Source organism: Pseudophryne corroboree, chromosome 1 (genome assembly GCF_028390025.1).
Source record: "Pseudophryne corroboree isolate aPseCor3 chromosome 1, aPseCor3.hap2, whole genome shotgun sequence".
NCBI classification, from domain to species: Eukaryota; Metazoa; Chordata; class Amphibia; order Anura; family Myobatrachidae; genus Pseudophryne; species Pseudophryne corroboree.
The window spans coordinates 1,204,594,415-1,204,618,831 of NC_086444.1; the positions used below are offsets into that span (position 1 = coordinate 1,204,594,415).

The 24,417-nt window shown below is 45.2% G+C and overlaps 1 long non-coding RNA gene across 1 annotated transcript in view; it reads right to left on the reverse strand.

The window, feature by feature from the left end:
* The window catches only part of LOC135021041 (uncharacterized), a 38,120-nt gene extending 15,348 nt beyond the window's left edge, over window positions 1-22,772 (reverse strand). Inside the window, exon 1 of the long non-coding RNA XR_010218408.1 lies at window positions 22,624-22,772. This is a non-coding gene — a long non-coding RNA (uncharacterized LOC135021041). The remainder of the gene's footprint in view (window positions 1-22,623) is intronic.
* Between the last annotated feature and the right edge of the window lie 1,645 nt (window positions 22,773-24,417).

Consider the following 24,417-nt stretch of genomic DNA (forward strand, 5'->3'; position numbering starts at 1 on the left):
ATAGTATACTCGTAACTAGTATGTATGTATAAAGAAAGAAAAAAAAAACCACGGTTAGGTGGTATATACAATTATGGACGGGCTGCCGAGTGCCGACACAGAGGTAGCCACAGCCGTGAACTACCGCACTGTACTGTGTCTGCTGCTAATATAGACTGGTTGATAAAGAGATAGTATACTCGTAACTAGTATGACTATAAAGAAAGAAAAAAAAACCACGGTTAGGTGGTATATACAATTATGGACGGGCTGCCGAGTGCCGACACAGAGGTAGCCACAGCCGTGAACTACCGCACTGTACTGTGTCTGCTGCTAATATAGACTGGTTGATAAAGAGATAGTATACTACTAATATTATATATACTGGTGGTCAGGTCACTGGTCACTAGTCACACTGGCAGTGGCACTCCTGCAGCAAAAGTGTGCACTGTTTAATTTTAATATAATATTATGTACTCCTGGCTCCTGCTATAACCTATAACTGGCACTGCAGTGCTCCCCAGTCTCCCCCACAATTATAAGCTGTGTGAGCTGAGCACAGTCAGATATATATATACATTGATGCAGCACACTGGGCTGAGCAGTGCACACAGATATGGTATGTGACTGAGTCACTGTGTGTATCGTTTTTTTCAGGCAGAGAACGGATATATTAAATAAAACAAACAACTGCACTGTCTGGTGGTCACTGTGGTCGTCAGTCACTAAACTCTGCACTCTCTTCTACAGTATCACAGCCTCAGGTCAATCTCTCTCTCTCTCTCTCTCTCTCAACCCTAATCTAAATGGAGAGGACGCCAGCCACGTCCTCTCCCTATCAATCTCAATGCACGTGTGAAAATGGCGGCGACGCGCGGCTCCTTATATAGAATCCGAGTCTCGCGAGAATCCGACAGCGTCATGATGACGTTCGGGCGCGCTCGGGTTAACCGAGCAAGGCGGGAGGATCCGAGTCTGCTCGGACCCGTGAAAAAAACATGAAGTTCGTGCGGGTTCGGATTCAGAGAAACCGAACCCGCTCATCTCTAATTACTATGTGACAAGGATGCACAAGCAGCTTCTGCTAATTAAAATTATATGTGACATGCCTATATTCTGTGTGTGACTGTGGCTGTACCTGCATTCGGGATTCTACATTACAGTGATTTCCAGGAATACAATGTAACATAGCATTTCATATGCAGATGCACACAGACTATTGGCATGTTGCATATCATTTTAACCAGCAGAAGCTGCTTGTGCCCCATAGGCATGCCAAATGCCCTAGGCATTTGCCTAGTTTGCCTATGCCTAGGGCCAGCTCTGGGTGTGGATAAGTGGGAGTTGGTTGCAAATTACTATTGCTTGGAACTCTCTGGTGGCCCACACCTGGCAAAGAGGCGAAAACAACATCCACTACATAGCATGCCCACAACCCATTCAGGATCCCAAATTCACAACGTGACCCAGACAGTGTGACCTAGCTACTTACATATCCGGGCCTGACATTTATCAGGGCTGTTCTGAGAACATCTTCTAAAATTTAGGCCTCAAGGGGGATGAGTCCACATTTGTTACATATCAGTGTGGTATTTACTTAAGCGATAATAATGGAAGCATCAGTTCAGCAGAAGACTCATAACATCTAAGAGTTCTTCTGAGCTGCTGGATATGGGAGGTTAGCCTCTTGCCAGAAAGCTCAAAACATGAAAGGTTAGACTTCAAAGTATCTAGTTAAAATGTATTTTCATGCAGACAGCAATAACTTTTTAACACTAGTTCAAGAATGCGATGTTTCTCCAATGTTATCTGAGCAGTGGTATTGTCAGCACTACTATGTGTCCTACAGAAGAATGCTTTAGTAGAAGAGTGGAGGCAGTTTTCGCGGTTGGACCAGTGAGAACAGCCTACTCCAGTTCAGTAGAGTTATGTATGGCTTATTGCAAAGTTTACTTACATGTCAACAGCCAAGGTGACCTTTTTTGTTTATCTCAGGGCTTCACCATGCATTCAGAACTATTTTGGAGCCTCCTCTGCTAATTTTTTTAATTATTCCAGTGCTTGATGTTTGGCTGTGGTGTTTAGGCTTTACACATGTCAGGCCCAAAACTAAAGTCAATTTAAGCATCACACAATCATATTTCTGTATCAGTAATAATGTACTATAGTCTATTTGTAAGACTTCCAAACTCTGCCCTGTCCTCTGATTCCAGAAGGCATCTGACCACAGATCTATATTCCCTATCCCCTGAAGACCATTACAAAAAAGTGATTGATGTTTCATAAAAGACAAGAGCCCAAATTCAAGGATGTAACAAGGTGTGTGTGACCAGTGCTGTCACCCAAGGGAGCAAGGCCTGGAGGGAGGTGCCACCATTACCCCAGTGGCACACTACTGCAGTTTGACGGGTACTTGAAATGCTAAATGCTTGTTGGACCAACAATAGTACACATCCAACATTTATCTATCTGACTGCTTCCAGCCCACTCTTTGTAACACCTATCTACTGTATCTGGCTGCTTCCAAAAGCAACTTGTGACACCTATCTAACTGGCTGATACCAACCCACTCTTTGTGACACCTATCTAACTGGCTAATCCCAACCCACTCTTTGTGACACCTATCTAACTGGCTGATCCCAACCCACTCCTATCTAAATGGCTGCTCCCAACCCACTCTTTGTGACACCTATCTAACTGGCTGCTCCCAACCCACTCTTTGTGACACCTATCTAACTGGCTGCTTCCAACCCACTCTTTGTGACACCTAATTAACTGGCTGCTCTCAACCCACTGTTTGTGACACCTATCTAACTGGCTGCTTCCAACCCACTCTTTGTGACACCTATCTAACTAACTGCTCCCAACCCACTCTTTGTGACACCTATCTAACTGGCTGCCCCCAACCCACTCTTTGTGACATCATTACATCATATGTTCTCGGGACAGAGTGCATTGGTGGCTGGCACAAAGTTTGGAAATACCATGCTACCACCCTTCCCAAATGGAATCGATAACGGTAATGAACTTCCAGAGAAAATAAAACATCACTGGTACACTACTGCTACCCACGTGTAGACTAGAAAGATTAAAGTTAGTAAGGAGACAGCATTAATTATCATGAACCATTACTTACAATGGGTTCTCAGTTGTATTTGATCATTAAATAACAAGAAAATTCAACTGATAACCGCTTTGAAGTTATTTTTCTGCTCTGATTAAGTAAAAGATAAAACTCAAATGCACATAAGGGAAACTGTAAACCAAAAGCTTGCCGCTTTCACATTGCAATAGCGGGTTGCACCCGGGACTTATGCACGGCTCCTTCCCGGGTGTGACCCGCTTGAGACCCCTAACAGACTGGTGGCACCAACTTGGCATATTGCCAGGTTGGTAACGTGAGCGGTGATGTGTGCGGAGAAGGCGCCTGGAGTTTAGATCATCTCTAAGCACCGCCGCTCCCTATAGTGCCATCTCTCCCTATAGTGCGAACGGGTCCCAAGTTGCATCGACACGGCAACCCGCTCACACTGCACTTCAACCCGGGAATAACCCAGGTAATTCTAACAAACCCTTTTCACCTTGATATGCATCGACCAGGCAATAAATTGGGTTATATTGGCTATGTGATAGGGGTATAAGTGATTACCCCCCACCAACACACACACACATTAGTCATGTTAGAGTTATTATACATGATCATATACTGTACAGTAGGTTTCGGCTTTCTCTTGACAATTATTGTTTTCATCATTGGGTAGTTTTTTTGTTTTTTTTAAAACAACAGGAGACTCATTGATGAAGATGCTATTGTTTTTTTTTTTTTTTTTTAAACTGGTGACAAAAATTAATCACATGACCACCATTGTGTTTGTGGTAAGTCGGGTATTGCACCTAATGTATTTTTTGACTGCTGTTGTTTTTGCTCAGTGTTCTTGTTCAACTTTAAAGTGTTAGTCTAGGCTCAAAGTTCGAGTTTTCATTTCACTGTAAAAACTAAGGCATTGCATTAATTATAAAAGTTTCCTTTTCAGCTCAGACATATCTGACCCTGTTCTCTTTTCTTATTTGTAGCACATTTCTTTTGTCTATCTAAAGTTCAGCAATTGATTGTGAAAGTCCAAACTTCAAGGTTGATTCTGCTGGTTTTAAAGCCACTTTGAAACAAATATGTGCTAATCTACTCATTAAATACCTGTATTATTCAAGCAGCTATAATTGATTGAGCTTATTTCAAGGTAGATGCTAGAATCAAGTCCCTCAATACGTCACAAGGTCCCTTCAGCCCCTCCGATATAGAACCAACCCTTATTTCAAGTCATGGATGGTTTCACTTCCTCACTTTATTTTGTAAAACAAAGCCATACCCATAGATTCCTAATAGTGTGTGTGTGTGTGTGTGTGTGTGTGTGTGTGTGTGTGTGTGTATATATACAGTAGCGGATCTTGCCACAGGCAAGCAGGACTTTTGCCCGGGGCGCCACCTTCCGGAGGGCGCCGGCGCCATCCGGAGGGTGCCTGCGCCTTCCGGAGGGCACTGGCGCCATCCGGAGGGCAACGCACCATGGCAAAATCCGCCACTGTGCCCTTTGCAGTGTCCTCCGCTTTGCCTCCCCCCCTCACTGGTCCCCCGCTGTGAAGGGAACCAGACGCTACGCGTCTAGTTTCCCTTCGTGGAGAGGACCTTTGCAGTGCGGTGCGCGATGACGTCATCGCTCACCGCACAGCATTGTGGCACAGACGCTAGGGGTCATAATTGACCTCTAGTGTCTATGCATCCGAGGAGAGGAGCGGCGCTGGCGGAGGTCTGCAGCGGTCTGGAATAAGGAGCGGGGATGTAAGTATATATTTTTTTTCTTTCAGCGGCGCTACAAATGGGGGCGTAACTGACCACGCCCCCGTATTAAGCCATGCCCCTAACGTTTTGCTTGGGGCGCCACAAGGGCAAGAACCGGCCCTGTGTGTATATAGAGACAAAAGTATTTGGACACCTTACCATGTATTACACCAACAGGGACTGTAATTACATTGTATTCAAATACATATACTTTAATATGGAGTTGTTGTCATCGTCCCTCTCTTTGCAGCTATAAAAGCTTCCACTCTTCTTGACAAGATTTTGGAGTGTTTCTGTGGGAATTTGTGCCCTTTCATTCCGTAGAGCATTTATCAGGTCATGCACTGATGTTCTCCATTCCAGTTTATTCCAAAGGTGCTCGATAAAGTTGAGGCCTGGGCTCTGTGCAGGTCAGCCAAGTTTTTCCACACCGAACTCATCAAACCATGTCTTTATAGTCCTTGCTTTGTGCACTGGGGCACAGTCATGTTGAAATAGAAAAGGGCCTTCTCCAAACTGTTGCCACAAAGTTGGAAGCATAGCATTGTCCAAAAATGTCTTAGTATCCTGAAGCATTAATATTGCCCTTCACTGGAGATAAGGGGCCTAGTCCAAACCCTCAAAAGCAGCCCCATACCATGGCGACTTTTACGTACCATACGCCTTAACAGTCATTGACCCTGCTCTGTGATTTTGTGTGGTCTTCTGCTTCATGGCTGAGTTGCTATTGTTCCTAAATGCTTCTACTTTCACTTATAGTTGACCGTGAAATATCCATCAGGGATGAAATTTCATGAACTGTCTCATTGCAAAAGGTGGCATCCTATCACAGTACCACGCTTGAAGTCACGGAGCTCTTCAGAATGATCCATTGTGTATAACAAAAGTTTGCAAATGGAGACTACATGGCTAGGTGCTTGGTTTATATACAGCAGTGACCATGCTAGTCGTGGCTATCTACTCACGATTCAAGCTGACCATGGCACTGACCTGTATGGGAGGGTGGCCAATTAGAAGCCATTAGTAAAGAGAAACCACATCAAAACTCATCTGCTGGAGTTTGACAGAAAACATCAGAGTGACCTAGCTAAAATGTGCGATAAGTGTTTGTTGTCAAATGAGACAAAAATGTCCCTTTCTGATCCGAATTCAAAACTGATGTGTGGTGCAACTGCAAATGGGATGGTATCAGGATTTAGGCACTTGGGATGCTGGCGGTCAGAATACCGACAGCGGAATCCCGACACGCAGGATCCTGACACCTTCTAGGTAAGTATACTAAGCCAGATTCCCTACCCCCATAATCCCAAACCTCCCTTCCCGCAGTCTAAGCCTAACCCTCTGCGGTGGTGCCTAATCCTACCTCCCACTTCCCTCAGCCTGAATTTAACCCTTCCACCCCTGCAGCCTAATCCTCTCCGGTGGTGCCTAATCCTACCTCCCACTTCCTTCAGCCTGAACTTAACCCTTCCACCCCCACTGCCTAACCCTCTCCGGTGGTGCTTACCCTACCCCCCCCCCCTCCCCACACACACACACACACACACACACACACACACACACACATCATAGCCCTAACCTCACCCTGAAGCCTAAACCTAACACACACACTCCAAGGCCTAACCCTAAGCAGCCCTGGCATACTTCTCTTTGGCATGTCAACATTACGTTCAATATCAGGATCCCAGTGTCTGTATTCTGAGTAGTGTCAGGAATCCGGCATCGATGTTCCGGCTGCCGGCAACACAAACGCAGGGATCCTGGTGTAAACATAAATTGCCTAGTCTTCAGGAAATACCACAGTGAAGTATGGGGCTGGCAGCATCATGTTGTGGCAATGCTTTTTCTCAGCAGGGATTGGGCATTTTGTTGAAACTGAATGACCGATGGATTGTGCGCAAATTCAGGGAGGTTCGGCAAGAAAACAGCTTCAGTCTACTGATGACCAAAGCTTGGGACATAAATTTGCCATCCAGCAGAACAATGATCCCAAGGCAAATCCAGATCTCAGCCTACTATTTGAAATTGTAGCCCAAAAGCTTAATCCAACCAACCTAAGCAACCTGCACAGTGCCTGCCATGGGAATTGCAGCTCCTATCTGGCTCCCCCTCCTCCCTCCCATACTGTACTCTGCCGGGGGGCGGAGTTTTGTGGAATGACGCAGTTGCATTGTGACGTCACGACGCAACTGCATCATTTTGCGATACATCGCCTCGCAAGCGGAGTTCTATGGGCAGGAAGATAGGGAGCAGAATAACAGTGCTGGCGGGCTAATACCCGCCAGCGCATATACACCCCTTGGCAATGAGCATTACTCTTGGCAACCAGCATGGATCCCAGAGCATGAAACCCCTATCAACGTGCATGGATCCCAGAGCATTACACCAAGTGCATGAATCCCCTGGCAACACGCATGACATCCAGCACATGAAACGCCTGGCAACAAGTATGGATCCTAGAGCATGAAACCCCTGGCAACAAGCATGACACCCAGCACATGGCACCAGTGCATGAAACCCCTGGCAACAAGCAGGGAATTTAAAAGTAATTAGTAGCTTTACTGTGGGGGCATAATTTATCACGGGCATAGCGGTGTGTGGCATAATATGGTGCAGGAGGCATAATATGGTGCAAGGGGCATTACTGTGTGGGGTTTAATATGGTGGACTGTTTTTTTTTTTTTTCCTGTGGTGGCCGAGGTCTGTTGTTGCAGGGTCAAAAACTGGGGTGTAAGCTAGTCTTTTCCTGCAAGGACAAGCCCATTTTAGAGATGCCACGCCCATTTTAACGAGACCACGTCTATGGGCGGCGCCTTTTTTTAATGCTCGCACTGGGAGCCAAATTGTCTACAAACAGACCTGCACACTCACAGTGTGCAGACTTGGTAGAAACCATCGGCGTTTCTATAATGGGTTCAACGGGTGCGGTGCACACGGGCCCCTGGGTCAAGGGGGGGGGCCCACAATGCACCCATTGAATCCATTTTAACACTTACCTTTCCGGAGTCCAGCACCGGGACCTGCAATCACGGTGGAAATCGCCACAAAAATGGCCGCTGCGCATGGTTGAATACTTATGCAAGCAGTTTTTTTTTTTTTTTTTCAAATGGCAGACATACAGTACAAAAAATAATTTAGAGTTTGTGAATTTCCTTCAAGAGCCTTCTGGTTTATAATACAAATACTGTCTATAGCTATTGGGGGTGTCGTATGGCTGACTGGCGGTCTGCTGACCGCCGGTCAGCTTACCGACGCCGGGATCCCGGCAGCATACTGACGCCGGGATCCCGGCGGGGAGGGACGAGTGCAGCAAGCCCCTTGCGGGCTCGCTGCGCTCGCCACGCTGCGCTCGCCGCGCTGCGGGCTCGGTGGCGACCTGCGGTCGCCACGGGTTCTATTCCCACTCTATGGGTGTCGTGGACACCCACGAGTGGAAATAGTCCCTGTTGGTCGGCATGCCGACCATTGGCAAAGTGAGCCGTCGGGCTCGTGGAGGAGGTCATGTGACTGTCGGTCAGCTGACCGGCGGTCACATGAATACCACCCGCTATTGGTGTCAGTGTAATTTTTTATACAGATAACTTGACTTTTTAGAGGGCTGAAAATTTTTGCAAGCCACTTTATTTACTGCCTATTTATACTTCACTCTGCAACATGGGCGAGTGTTCAGCTTTCAGGATGTAGCTTCAAAAGTTCTTAAATGTTAAGTGGAATGCCTATGTTTCTAGCTTGTGGTTTATTTCAATATAGAATACTTGTTGTACAGTACTTGTTGTTATTACGCACAAATATCTGAACCATGCCTGACAGTATCCGTGTTTTCAATTTAGAAATGTTACAGTGGAAATGTTTTCCCTTGCGATCTTTGGTTGTTCCATTTCCTCTTTCCCGTAAGGCAGGTGAATATACAACGTACTTGCAGCACATTCTCCAAGACATGGCGAAACACGTAGCATCTCCAAAGGTCATCACCATGAGGGATGTCTCATGAGGGACAATGAGGTCAATGAGGGATGTCTCAAGTTCTACACCATGGAGAAGTTTTGTGTTTTTTCAATACCAAGATACACAGATTCCAGGGGTAACCGGTCTTTAGGTCGACAACACTTAGGTCGACACTCAATAGATCGACCAATATTGGTCAACATGCATTAGGTTGACATGGTCATTTTTTTAAAATTGTCATACTTTACGATCCGCATGGGCTACGATTGGGAATAGTAACCCGTGCCGAGCGCAGCAGTAGTGGAGCGAGGCACCTTGCCCGAAGGGGAGGGGACACAGTGCACTAATTGGGGTTCCCCGTCACTTTACAAAGAAAACTACACACACAAAGAAAAACGTACTGTATGTCGACCTTTTTCCATGTCGGCCTTATCCAAGTCGACATATTTTATATGTCGACCTAGTCACTGTCGACCAATAGTGGTCGACCTAATGACTGTCAACCTAATGACTGTCGACCCAACGAACCACACCAATTCCAGGCATAAATGTATAGTGCTCTGTAAAGGGCTGATTCCTCTTCCATCTCATATGACAAAAACTATTATTTGTGTATTTTACTGCTAATTAAATACTCTACAGTTCCTTCTAGATTATGGTCACCTATTTAGTGGCTCATTGATTTTATCGCTATCTTATTTTTTTTTCTTTTTTCTTTTTTAGTTTTCCATTAAAAGTCTTGTAGTAATGCCTGGTAATAAAAATGAAAGAACAAGCCGAAATGACAGAAAAATCATCTGTGTTTTGTTTGTACACTGCTTCGTGGCCTGCTGGTCTGTGGTTACTGGAGTTATGCACTTTTTGTATGTTTTCTGCTGTCATGAAAAAAACCTGATAATTTTGGGCGTTTTTTGGGGGGGGGGAAATTAGCCAGTTAAGCGGTTAAGCAGTGGCAGGGCTAAGGGGGTCATTCCGATCCAATCACACGCTGCGCTTCGTCGCAGCCGTGCGATCGGATCGGAACTGCGCATGCACTGCGCCCACATTGTGCAGGCGCGTCGTTGTCTGGCGACATCCGTCGCTGGGCAGCAACGCCGCTAGTGAAGAAAGCGGTCGCAGCGGCGACCGCACGAAGATTGACAGGAGGAAGGCATTACGGGGCGTCAACTCACCGTTTTCTGGGCATGAAGATCTGAACTCAGGCGTGTCGGAGCTTTTGGAGGGCGGATGTCTGACGTCAATTCCGGGACCTGTAACGCTGGATTGATCGCACAGGGTAAATAAGTCCTTGCCCTGGTCTTGTTTTACACACAACTTTTTTTGCATAGCAGGGCAGCACAAGCAATTGCAGCCCTGCTATGCAAAAAAACACTCCCACTTGGGCGGCAGCTAGATGATCGCACGGGCAGCAAAAAGTTGCTACGTGCGATCAACTCAGAATGACACCTTAAGTGTTTTGGCATCTAAGTAAGGACAATTGGTAAAATGTGCCACACTTACCAATAGGACCCTTGTAAATTACACCAGCATTGTGCCACGCTAATTGTGGCGACATCCTCACTGGGATAAAATAAAACACCCTTCATCCACATCCCGATACCCAGGATACCAAACGAGATACTGCCGGGATGCCGGAGAGGTAAGCGGCGGAGGGGGAGGTTACGTTTAGGCTGAAGAGGGGGTTAGGTTTAGGCTGAGGGGGAGGTTAGGTTTAGGCTGCGGGGGAGGTTAGGTTTAGGCTGCGGGGGAGGTTAGGTTTAGGCTGAAGAGGGGGTTAGGTTTAGGCTGCGGGGGAGGTTAGGTTTAGGCTTCAGGGGGAGGGTTGAGATTAGGCTGTTGGGGGGGATTAGGTTTAGGCACCCACAGGGAGGGTTAGGCTGCGGAGGGGAGGGTTAGGTTTAGGCTGCAGTAAGTGAGGGTTAGAAGGGCATCAGGGTGTAGGAATTCTCACAATCTGGAAACCGCGTTTGGTTGTCTGTCCACCAGCATCCCAACCGCCGGCACTTCGAACCAAACCTGATCTGGCCAGCTTAGGTTATCTATGTGGAGGAGACCTTGGTCGAGACCAAGAACCCTAAGAGGTCTGTTCCCTTCTCTGGAACAGTTTAGCATGACCCACTTTGTCCCCAAATACGAATATTTTAGTTTCTTCACACACAAGGACAAATCTTAATAATTACAGGCTGTCCTCTGAAATTCTGGATATCTAGCACAACAAATATTGTACAAATGTTTTAGCTTAATTCACTGGCAACCTTGAGGTTTTATTTAATTGAGCAGAACAAAATCTGTATGTATAGAGAAAACAAACAGTGTTTAAAGGGAAATTAAGTCTCTCTCCGTGCTTTGTCTTTCGTATGGCTAAATTCATTGAATTTGGCCTTAATTTTATTCAGTGCTTTTATTTCATGAAAAAGTTACCATAGTCAGGTATTTACTTAAAGTTACAAGTTGATACAAGGTTTATAGTACCCCTGAGTACCGCCACTAAAACACTGATTTTATTTTTCTGGTGTGGAGACTGTTGATAAAATTACAAGTTGACTTCTTCCGGTCTGAGTCATAATACTTAAACACTTACCTGACATGGTCGCATTTCCGCGGCTAGGTGGGCTTTCGCTGATATGCGACGGGTTGGGTACAAAATCCCTGACAGTGGCATCCCGAAAGTCAAAATATTTAAATCCTACATGTAACCCACCCCTCCTGCAGCCTAACCCTAACTGTCCTATTCCATAGGAAACCCAATCTGCCCCCTCCAATCTGCCGCCAAACCCTAACCTCCCCCTCCCCTGCAGCCTAACCCTAACATCCCCTTCCCACAGCCCAACCCTAATCCTTCTCCCTGGAAACCTAACCCTAATGTCTCCATGCTGGAGCCTAACTCTAACCTCTCCCACACCCTAACCATCCCCACCCACAGCCTAACCCTAATTGTCCCTTCCCATAGACACAGCCTAACCCTAACCGACCCCCTCAAACAGCCAAACCTTAGCCCACCCCTCCCGCAGCCTTACCATAAACATCTCCCAAGTAGCCTAACCCTAACCATCCATTCCTGCAGCCTAACCTTCATCTACCCCTCCAACAGCCTAACTGCCCCACCCCACAGACTAACCCACCCCACCCACTGCCTAACCCTCATCCACCCCTCCCGCAGCCTAACTATAACTATCCGCTCCTGCAGCCTAACCCACCCCTCCCACAGCCTAACCCTATCCGATATTCCTTCAAAAATTGTGTGCAATTGCACCGAGACGAATTGATGCTGTTTTGAAGGCAAAGGGTTGCACATCAAACATTGATTTGATTTAGATTTATCTTCTGTTCATTCACTTTGCATTTTGTTAATTGATCAAAATAAATTATTAACACTTCTATATTACTCTGACATATTTTTCCACACCTGCCTAAAACGTTTGTACAGAACTGTATATAGTGAAATATGGGGGGGGGGATCTTACTGATACAGGCATTCTATGGACACTGGTGAGTGAGGGAGTTTGTGCCACTGGTGCTCTGTTACTGCTGCGGAATTTATTGACACTGGGGGTGGGAGGTAATATGGAATGGGGCACAGCTGGGGGGGTTTCAAGTATTTTGTTTTCAATAAAATCTTATAATCATCATCATCATCATCATCATCATCATTTATATAGTGCTCTCCCCAATAGGACTCAATTACTCAAGATATATTTAAAAATCTTTTTAAAATATGCTCTAAACTGTTTTAAACTTATTTAAATATTTTAAAAGACCAACAATGTCTTAGCAGGTTTACAAAAAATGTGTTTCTTATCTGTTCTAATAAATGACATAATTATGAATTAAATGCCAGCGGATATTATTCCCTCAAGTATCTACCAAAATCTTATAATACAAACAGTCTCATTTTTTGAACATTCTTGGAACTTTAACTATGATTTTATGTTTGAATGCTTTTTAATCTGTTGCTTTTACTATCTAAACATCTGTCTTCCTGGCATTATCTATATAATCTGTCTTCCTGGCATTATTCGTGTCATAGGCAGTCCATGCTATATTATGGTAGAGAAAACGTTTCAGTCTAATAGCAAATCATTTTCACAAGGGTGATAAATCAAATTTTGTTTGCAGAACTTCAGAAGTGTATTTATCATGCACCATAGCATATTAATTTGCCACATTCAAGGTTCTGGCAGTTCTTCTGCTCTTTATTTTAAAACTATTTCTTAGACATTACAGTAAATGTGACACTTCCAAAACTTTTTAAGCAGTGGCTTTACTGCCCCTCGGAATAAGCCAGCAGTGACAATTTCGGATGGCTTATATAACCATTCATTCTGGTGAACAGCATTTCACAGAAATACTTTCCAAAATTGATTTCATATCTTTGGAGTCACAAGCAGTTACTAAAGTGGAACTGTTATAGGGGAAGGCGGCATCTCAAGGAATTTCGGGCGCTGAGAAAATAGACAGGCATGAAATTGGTGTCACTGTCACAATCAACCAAATAAACTGGAATAAGTTCTTTATGTAGTCAATAGAAACATTTACTTGGCTAAGCTGCCTTCACAGGAATGGCTCATGTTTTAGGTACTTTCTCAAATAGTGTGCTAGGACTGCCAGCGTTCCAATATGCTCTGTGAAACACTGCTCTCTCCGATTTCAGGTTGAAGGATTTAAAGGAAGGGATTTCAGACAAATTAGGTTATACATTATGGATCAATGCAGCCCTGACTCTATAAAGTATATGTAGGATGTACAGTAAATATGCCACTTAGCATAATGTTGTGTGAGCCAGCCTTAGCAATAGAATATGTAAATATTGGTTTGAGTAAATGACCAAAGAAATGGAGAATGTCTGAGACACTATTATATCTCTCCGCTAAATAAAACAAATGTGATCCCAACGCTGCAGAATGCATAATTTCAAAATGATGCAAATTAGAGTGAATGTTTTAGAATAAACTGTGACGTATTGTGTATTTGTGTTACTGGCAGGTGTCTGCATTTTACAGGAGATTTTCAGCGGTTACACACTGCTAATCTAACCAATTTATTAATACAGGAGCAGATTTGCGGAAACATTTCTGAATGTCGACATTACATACAGTACCACACCCAATAGAATGGTTTGTTGCCTACATTGGTCTATGAGACAAGGGGGGGGTATCAAACTTTTGAAAGAACGGAGATGTTAAAAGTGAAAACGTTGCCCGTAGCAACCAATCAGATGCTAGCTATTGATTTTATAGTCTGCACTTGATAAACTCTAGCTTCTCCACTCTTTAAAAAGGTTTGATAGCTTACCCCAATGTATTCATCCCCTGAACTCCATTTTACTACCAGTGTTTTCACTTATCATTTTTCCCCCCAAAAAAACCTGGAAAAACTACCCCTGTTGGGACAAACCGGTCGTGTGCAGTAAAATTGGGGAAAAAATAATTTTTGGAGGGTGGGATTTTAAAAATGGCCTCAGACTTCTGCCTATTGGTCCATGAGTCTGTCAGTCATTTCCGTAAAGATAAGTCAGTGCGGGTGGGGTTACAGCCGGCAGTACGTGATTCCTTCACCACCATGATTGTGGTTCCAAAACACCACCGGCCCCTGAGATAATCAGCTAGTGACTGTAGACAAGATGGTTACGGTTCTCTACTTTTGTCACTGGTGCCTGGCCGGGCATGTTGTACGTATAATTAGATACAATGGTTCCAGACCGATAGGAGTAAAACTACAGATCTAGGCAGAAATATCAACCATCCAGCAACACCCAGAAGGTAAGAGGATAGGCATTGATGTGAATAATATATTATCACTTTAGCAAGGCACACTGTACATAGATGTTATTCCTCTGGATATAAATTGGATATGAATGCTGCTGTCAAAGATTTGATTTATTTTTATTTTCCCTGTCACTGAGATCTAGACATAAATATAGATGTTGTTGTTTTCCAGGGAACAGAAAGTTTTGGTAAAATAAAGCTGAAAGGCTGCCTCGTAGCTATGCGGTACCCTGAGAGAGAAGAAGAGCATCACTGTGTAATGATAAGTGATAGCAGTGGTGCTTATTGCACGTGAACAGGCTGGGACTTTGATCTAGTGTATTCTCTTTTCTTTCTTAATTGTTTCTCCAAAAGAGAAAGCACCTGAAAGATTATTAACACGGGGTTTCTCAAACATGAGGGACATGTACTAAGCAGTGATAAGAGCGGAGAAGTGAGCCAGTGGAGAAGTTGCCCATGGCAACCAATCAGCACTGAAGTAACATCTATAATTTGCATACTGTAAAATCACACAGAGCTGCTGATTGGTTGATGGAGCAACTTCTCCACTGGCTCACTTCTCCTCTCTTATCACTGTTTAGTAAATGTCCCCCGTGCTCAAGGCATCCCTAAATAGTCCAGGGGGTAAATGCAATAAGGTCCGCATTGGCTGTGATCTGGGATTTTGTCCAAGATGGCCATATTTTTAAAGCGGCAATCATTTACCAGGCAAAACCAGGTCAGACTCTATTACATTTACCCCCAGGTATTGAAGATTTCCTTGCTTGTGCACAGATGGTATAATCAAACTGACTGAGATACTTATTAAGTCACCTGTGCTTTAAGGGTCTATTCCAGGCATGTCCAAACTGCGGCCCTCCAGCTGTTGAGAAACTACACATCCCAGCATGCCCTGACACAGCTTTAGCATTCTCTGACAGCAAAACTGTGTCAGGGCATGCTGGGATATGTAGTTTTACAACAGCTGGAGGGCCGCAGTTTGGACATGCCTGGTCTATTCAGATAGCAATAAAAAGCCCTTTTTCAGTGACAAGTGTTTGCCCGCGGCTTCATTCACATGGATGTCTATTATTACTCACTGGAAATAATTTTACAAAGACAGTAGTGGCATCTAATATTGTGGTGTTTATTTTATATTGTAGACATTATCAAAAAATTTATTTGTAAACAATATTTGCCGTGTTTACTTCAGGGATCAACACAAAAAGATTCTGGGGGCTACTAACACGTGAGCAAGCCACATAAAGCTGCCCATGGGAGGAGCAGCTGGTCCTGAGATCTACACCTGCAGTCCTGAGCATTTGTCCCTGCGACTTGTTGATCATCATAGTGAAGCAGACGCAGTGTCGGACTGGGGCATGAAGGGCCAACCAGGGAAATGCAATCACAGGGACCCACTAAGGGGAGTTGCCATATGCTACAAGGGGTGTGGCCACATGACCAGAGGGAAGTGGCCAGCCATTATTGGCACCACCTATCATAATATATAAAGAAAAAGCACTCTACCTTGCTGTCCACTTGAAGCTGTTGTGTATGTGCCTGAATTACACCAGGAGAGAAAAGTAGTCTATGCGCCTGGGTTACACCAGGAGAGAGCAGTAGTATATGTGTCTGGGTTACACCAGGAGAGAGCAGTAGTATATGTGCCTGGGTTACACCAGGAGAGAGCAGTAGTATATGTGCCTGGGTTACATCAGGAGAGAGCAGTAGTATATGTGCCTGGGTTACACCAGGAGAGAGCAGTAGTATATGTGCCTGGGTTACACCAGGAGAGAGCAGTAGTATATGTGCCCGGGTTACACCAGGAGAGAGCAGTAGTATATGTGCCTGGGTTACATCGGGAGAGAGGAGTAGTATATGTGCCTGGATTACACCAGGATAGAACAGTAGTATATGTGCCTGAGTTACACCGGGAGAGAACAGTAGTATATGTGCCTGGGTTACACCTGGAGAAACCAGTAATATATGCGCTGTGGCTATACTGGAAGAGAACAGTAGTATATGTGCCTGTGTTACACCAGGAGAGAACAGTAGTATATGTGCCTGGGCATGTTTTTATTTATGTACAGCTTCCATTTTATAACAAAATATAAACATTATAATCATATTTACAATTATATACATAATAAATAAATAGAGATCATTACATCATGATATTTACCGTTTACATAACTCAAATATGTTTTCCATCACTTTATCATACTTTCATTTTAAACATTTTCCTTGATCCACATAATTTCTGTGAATCCATTTCAGGAAACCCCCCCAACATTTCCCACTTAGCTGACTCAACATTTAACACACATTTATCCATCTATCATAAACCCTCCACCTCTATACACTCCCACATTTATCCACAATCCTACCTTCATTCATACCATTCACCCTCCATACATACCGGACTACCAACAAATAATTATAACTAGAGTAACATATCTGCATATTTTAAGGTGTATGCAAACCCCTTCTTTAAAAAAATTAAACAGCAAAACCTAATCAGCTGAGAAAAAGTGACCAGGACAGAAAACAACATGAGACTGAAAAGAAGATATCTTCCACCACCCACTAAGGGGGTTTCAACTGGCGCCACAATCTGGACCAGCTGACAGTGTCCAATCTCTTCTTCTCCAGATCCATCATCCGACTCACCTCATGAAGAATACGACCCACCACCTCTTCACAGGGAAGGACTTTTCCTCTCAAACTAACCAGACACCGTGCCTGCCACGTGTGGAACCTAACCGCTAAGCTGACTAAAAAAATTGTGCCTAAATCAAAGCCCCCATACCCTTTGAATACCCCGTAGACCCATTCCGGGTAACTGAGCCCCGAAAGGCAAGGGATGCCTATGGCACCCGACACTGTTTTGTAAACCTTTATGTTAAAGGGACATCTACAGAAGAAGTGGTCCATGGTCTCCTCCTCCCCTTGACATTCCTCCCGTGGGCAAACACATTTATCGGCACTTCTAAATTTGATGTTTCCCCTAACATAAAGCTTCCCTTGAAAAGAGAACCAGGCAATATCCCTAAACTTCAGAGGCACCCTCTGGGAATTTACCAGATTCAATCCTTCTGTGAGAACATTACCTGGGCAGTCTTTCAGGGCCAATGGGACATAAAAGTGGGAACACAAGACCCTCTTCCCCAACTCCTTTCTCGAGAGATCTCTTATATCACCCACCTGCAGGCCCCATCGCCTAATCACTTTCAGACACTGGATCACATAGATCGGGAGGTGGCCTCGCTGAGCCCGAAAAATTCTCAGTCTGCCATCCTGTAACCATACTCTAATAAAGGGAGACACCCATTCCCTAAAGCCATTTACCCACCGAGGGGGCGTCTCTAAGCAGAGACCACCGACATTTAGCTTTAAAAAAGCTGTTACAAAGAAGACTACGGGGTTAACCATATCCAAGCCCCCTTCTGCCCTCGGTCTGTAAGTGATACCTCTTTTCACAATGTTCATCTTGTTCCCCCACAAAAGTAGAAAAAACAAGGAATTAATTCTCGTCCACAAAGATTGTGGCAAAAAACATACATAGCTGACATACAAAAACATTGGGATCAGGTAAGTTTTACACAGGTCCACCCTTTCCCTCAGAGAGAACTTCCATCCTATCCAGCTCTTTACTTTACGGGTTGCACCATCCAGTTTCCCGACCCAATTTGTACTTGCATAGTCACCATGATCAAATTTGATGCCCAAGATTTTTATACATTGACTGGCCCTGGGGAGGCGGTCCGGAAGATCAAACTCATTGCCTTCCTCCCCCATCCAGAAAGCTTCACACTTGTCCTGATTGATTATGGAACCCGAAGCACTTGAATATTCCATGATCAGTTGGTCTACATCACATGCCTCTGCCACCGATGACAGGACTACTGTGACATCATCAGCATAGGCTACTACACTCAAAGGAAACTCTGGGTTCAGCTGCACCCCTTCCAACATGCCACCCTCAACCCTTCTTATAAAAGGATCTATTGCAAAGACATACAAAAGAGGGCTCAGGGGACACCCCTGACGAACACCAGAGTCTACCGGAAATGCAGGCCCTACCCAACCATTCACAAGTGGGAAGCTCTCGGCCTTTTTATACAAAACTTTCAACCAATTTACCGCCCTTATAGGGAAACCATACCTTTCAAGTAAGGCCCACAGGTACTCATGATTGACCCGATCAAAAGCCTTAGACTGATCCAATGCCAGCAGAAACTTATTCAACTTTCCAGCCCTGCACCTTTCAAGAGCCTCCCGGACACCAAGGACAGCAGTAAAGGTACTGCGGCCCTTTACAGTACAGTGCTGGGAAGGCGAAAGTACAAGCTCTGAAAATTCCCTTAGCCTGTTGAAAAAGATTTTTGCCAGAATCTTTCTGTCCGTATTGAGAAGAGCGATGGGGCGCCAGTTCTCAATATGGACCGGGTCCTTACCTTTGGACAGCAAAATAAGAGCTGACTGTCTCATGGAAGGAGGGAGTTCACCCTCACCCAGGCTAGTATTATATACTTCCGTAAGACGAGGAGCCAGGATATCTGAGAATTCTTTATAGAATTCAGCTGTTAAACCATCTGGTCCTGGAGATTTTTTGGGAGTTAACCCGCCAATTGCCTCTCTGACCTCCTCCACACCTATTTCGCTGTTCAAACAGTCAAAAGAAGCATCTGGCTCCACAAGACCAGGTGTCTCCCTCAGAAATGCCTCCATCGTTTCTCTGTCAAGTGCCTTCGCAGACAAGAGTTCCGCGTAATAGGACCTGATGACTTTAAGGATGCCTTCCTCACCCTTCTGAAGCACACCCTCTCCATCAACAAGCCCTCTTATCTCTTTAACATCAATCCCCCTTCTACAACTCTGGTAGGGATCCGGGGAGTGGTACTTTCCGTAATCCCTCTCCAAAATCAAAGAAGATAGACGGCTATACTGATGTTCTCTCATTTGTGATTTCACCCGGGAGATTTCCCCACTATCCCCCTGTTCAGAGATCAGGAAATCTAATCTCCTTCTTAGAGTATAGTAGGTATTTTTTTTAACCAAGTTTCTTTTGACTACTAGCCTCCTGAAAAGACTTCGGGCTCTCTTTTTTACTTCCTCCCACCACTCCGATCTACTCCAACCAGCCTCCAACAGTGACTCCTGCACCTGAAAAAACTCCCTGAAAGACTGTCTCACTTCCTCTTCCTTGAGAAGCTCAGCATTCAGACGCCACAAACCCCTTCCTTTCTGGAAGGATTGCGAGGCATTCAAAACAAAACTTAAGTACCCGTGATCGGAGAACTCTACAAACTCTACCTCTGAAGGTAAAGTGCTTGAGGACTTCTTAACAAAAAACCTGTCTATTCTAGATCTGCGCTGACCACAAAAGTAAGTGTACCCCGTGAGGTCTGGTTGATGTTTAACGTGCACATCAACCATACCTGCCTGACTAACCATACTAACTAAAAAATTCTCATCATAGCCCAGCCTCAGTCCTCTGGAGCCTCCCCTGTCTTTTGGCCTAATGATGGCGTTGAAATCGCCCCCAAAGATAACTTGCTGGGCCGTGAAAAGAAAGGGTTTAACCATTTCAAAAAGACATTTCTTGTCCCAGCAAGACTGGGGGCCATAGATATTGATAAGCCTAAGGTTATGTCCTCTTAAAGTGACATCCAAAATCATACACCTTCCCACTTGTAACTCAACAACCTTGCGCACGGTTACCATGTCGGTAAAAAGTACCGCCACCCCACCGTACGGCTCAGCAGCAAGAGACCAAAAAGAGGGCCCGCGCCTCCACTCACTTTTAGCTTTGTGAAGGGCTGCTAATCTGTTGATCCGGGTCTCTTGTAAGAACAAGATGTCCACGTTCTGGTTGTCAAAAAACTCAAAAGCCAGATACCGAGCACGTACGGATAACACGGAAGCCACATTCATTGTGGCACATCGAATAGGATGGGGATCCATGGTTCCAGATTGTTGAAATGGACTATGCACATACATTACTCTAGTTATCACCACCACCCCCACCACCAACACCACAATCCATACATGCCACCCCATTCATTTCCTCAATCACAACCACATCCACACCCGCACCAGCCTCTTTAGGACCAGGGTCAGGGGGTTCCCTTGCATCCAGTGACCCAGGGCCAGACACATTATTTTGATTGCTCTGACTCTCAGATTCACTCTCTGCCTCTTTCCCTATCACCATCACTTCCTCCTCAGCAGCAACCACCTCCAAACCTACCTCCTCATCCTCAAACAGTGGCTTCCCAAACTCCTACTCCTCTTTTCTTTGCTCCAATTCAATCCCTATTGGATCCCACTCTAAACTTTCTGCTGCAACATCCTCTATTTCACTGTCTGCATTTCCTTCTCCCTCCTCCCTCCTTCTCTTCCCTACCATCTTAATTACTTCTTTCCTTTCTTTGTTCTTTCTTCTCTGTCTTCTAGGTTTAAGTTTTGGTTCCCCTTTTTCTAGAACCACTTCTCCCTCATCTTCCTCATCTGTCAATACGCCAAACCTATTTGAAAGAATCACCTCTTCCTGCACTTTCCTCTTTGTTGTTTTTACACCTTTTTTTCCCACCTGAAACCAGGATTGGGACTGGGATTGAGGCTGTGATTGGCCCTGAGGCTGAACTTTGCTTCCTTCTGACACTATTTTTCCAATTTCCCATGACATTTCTTTCTCTTTGTTCACTTTAACTACTCCACCCCTAGTAATTCCCATTTCTGAACTACTACATTCCTCAAAATTCATGCAACCCCTGTTGTTATGATTTGCCATGGGGCAACGACTGTAGGGATGTCCCATCTCCCCACAAAGGTTACATTTCACCTTATTACATGTTCTAAATGTATGTCCACTCTCCCCACACATCGAACATTTCACACCCCCACAGTCACCACTGAGGTGGCCAGCCTCACCACACTTAAAACATGTCCTTGGTTGACCAGTATAAAATATCTGCACCCGGTCTCGACCTATGTACGCAGCAGATGGAATATGACGCACACCGGTCTCCCAAGGATACAGACGTACACTGGCCAACCAAGCACCTCCCCACACTCCCATTGTGTGGTCCGTTTTCCTAATGTCAGATTGCAATTCACATTGCCTGCTTAACCAAAACCTGATATCTTCCATAGGTATAGATTCATTGCGGACCAGGATGGTCACTTTTATGTCATTTTGCTTCTCCATCAAATCCGCCTCATACTTACAGTAACCATCCTTGTCCTTGTTTACAGACCACTTTCTCCAAAAAATAAACAATGTTTCCTTATTATAAAAGCTGACATCATACTCAACAGATTTTAAAGGGTGAATACAGGCATATAAATCTCTGTAAGTAACCCCAAGAGAAAAATTAACCTTAGAAAATCAGTCTTAGGTGGGGGGTCACCATCACCCACCCACCTAAACTGTACTAGGTTCCGTCTCACTCTCTGGCCACCACTACCACCACCAAATCTTGTATCCTTATTTCCAGAATTTTTCCCCATATCTGCCGCCTTCTGTGCATAAGACATTTCTTCAGGGTTATGCTTACCCGCACTCCCTCCACCCTCTGTCACTGAAAAAGAAACAAGAGGAGCTAAATTGACATTTTCACTTTGCAGTTTTCCCCCAACATTTTTATCCTTTCCTTCTGGAATGTCTTTAGAATTATTTTTCTTTACTTCTGCACTGATTAACGACAATGCTTCCTTCACCCTGGCAGGAGCTGGAATGTTCCCATACATTGACTCTGCAACTACTTTCTCACCAGCATCCAAAGTCTCTGGATCTAGAGCTGGCAGACCTTGAGCCAAACCATCAGTTATTACAGTCTTCCTCACTGCCATTCCCACACCTCCCTGCACTTCTTTGGACACAGACTGCACAATTACACTAGGACCTGCATCAGATTCAAGCAAAATGTTAACAGGCTCATCCTCCATGCCACCCTGCGCCCTGCATAGACCCGACGCCGGATCCTGCCCTCCGGTCCTCACCGGCCTGTCACCTATAACAGCATTTTCATTACTGCTACCATTGCCCGGCACCTTGGCAGCCACGGGTAACCCCCGGGAATCCCCTCCTGACAACACCTGCACAGATCTTACCTTGCTTGGCGCACCACCAGGGATTCCCGAGCCGCTGTCTGCTCCCCTCGCCTCTGCTTCCATCTCCATAGCAGCCGATGATGCTGTATCCAGAAAAACCACAGCCTCTTCCTGGACAGGCACACTCTGGAGCTCATCAATAGCTGGGGATTCCATCATCTCCACACCCTCTTCCTTCTCCAGGTGAATCAACTCCTTTGATGAGGGTGTAACCTGATTTCTATGCACTGCAGTTAACTCCTTCCCTGCTGGTATGGAAACTTTTGCCTTTTTCTTCTTTACTTCAAATTCCTTCAGCGATGTTATTCTGCCCTTTATATTACACATGGTTGCTTGTATTTCATCCATTTCACCCTGGATCCTGACCCGCTCCAAATTACCAATTGTATTACACTTTCTCTTGCGAGCATAATACCGGGATTTAAGTTTAGCAGCTTCTGCCATTAATTCCTTTAGGCCTAAATGGACCCAGTAATCTTCCTCTGAAACATCATCATCACAGTCTGAGTCCTCTGTATCTGAGATATCTTCTGTTACATTGACATTAACCCCTTCCTTGCCTGGAGGCTCAGCCGCTGCGGCGACTGTTCCGTCCCCACCAGTAATCTTACTGGCAGAGGTGCCTTCCACAGACTTAGGGGTACACAATCTTCCTGCCGATCCCTGCTGCTTCACAGGGGCTCCGGCAACACTGCTGGTACTCCTTGTAATCCGTGGCTGGCTGGCTGATTCCACCGTCCCTTCCTGTCCCCCAACCCCTATAGCTGGGGAAGGGGGTGGCGTGAGGGATGCCTGCCCCTTCTTCATACCTCTGGGACCCAAAGGCAGCAGCCCCGGGCCCAGGCCTTCCACCTGCTGAAACTTCCACTCTCCCCCTGCTAAGAGCAGCAACTCCTGCCCAGGAATCCTGCAGGGGGGCGGGCACTCTCACTCTGCTGCACTGCTGGGCTCTGGAGCACAGGAGCTCCTGCACATACGTCTGCACACCAGGAGAGAGCAGTAGTATATGCGCCTGGGTTACACCTGGAGAAACCAGTAATATATGCGCTGTGGCTATACTGGAAGAGAACAGTAGTATATGTGCCTGTGTTACACCAGGAGAGAACAGTAGTATATGTGCCTGGGTTACACCAGGAGAGAACAATATTATATGTGCCTGTGTTACACCAGGAGAGAGCAGTAGTATATGTGCCTGGGATACACCAGGAGAGAGCAGTAGTATATGTGCCTGGGTTACACCAGGAGAGAGCAGTAGTATATGTGCCTGGGTTACACCAGGAGAGAACAATATTATATGTGCCTGTGTTACACCAGGAGAGAGCAGTAGTATATGTGCCTGGGATACACCAGGAGAGAGCAGTAGTATATGTGCCTGAGTTACACCGGGAGAGAATAGTAGTATATGTGCCTGGGTTACACCTGGAGAGAACAGTAGTATATGTGCCTGGGTTACACCAGGAGAGAACAGTATTATATGTGCCAGAGTTACACTAGGAGAGAACAGTAGTATAAGCGCCTTGGTTACATCTGGAGATAACGGTAGTATATGCGCCTGGGTTATACCAGGAGAGAGAGCAGTAGTATATGTGCCTGGGTTACACCAGGAGAGAGAGCAGTAGTATATGTGCCTGGGTTATACCAGGAGAGAACAGTAGTATATGTGCCTGGGTTATACCGGGAGATAACAGTAGCATATGTGCTTGGGTTATACTGGGAGAAAACAGTAATATATGTGCCTGGATTATACCGGGAGAGAACAGTAGTATATACGCCTGGGTTACAGCTGGAGATAAC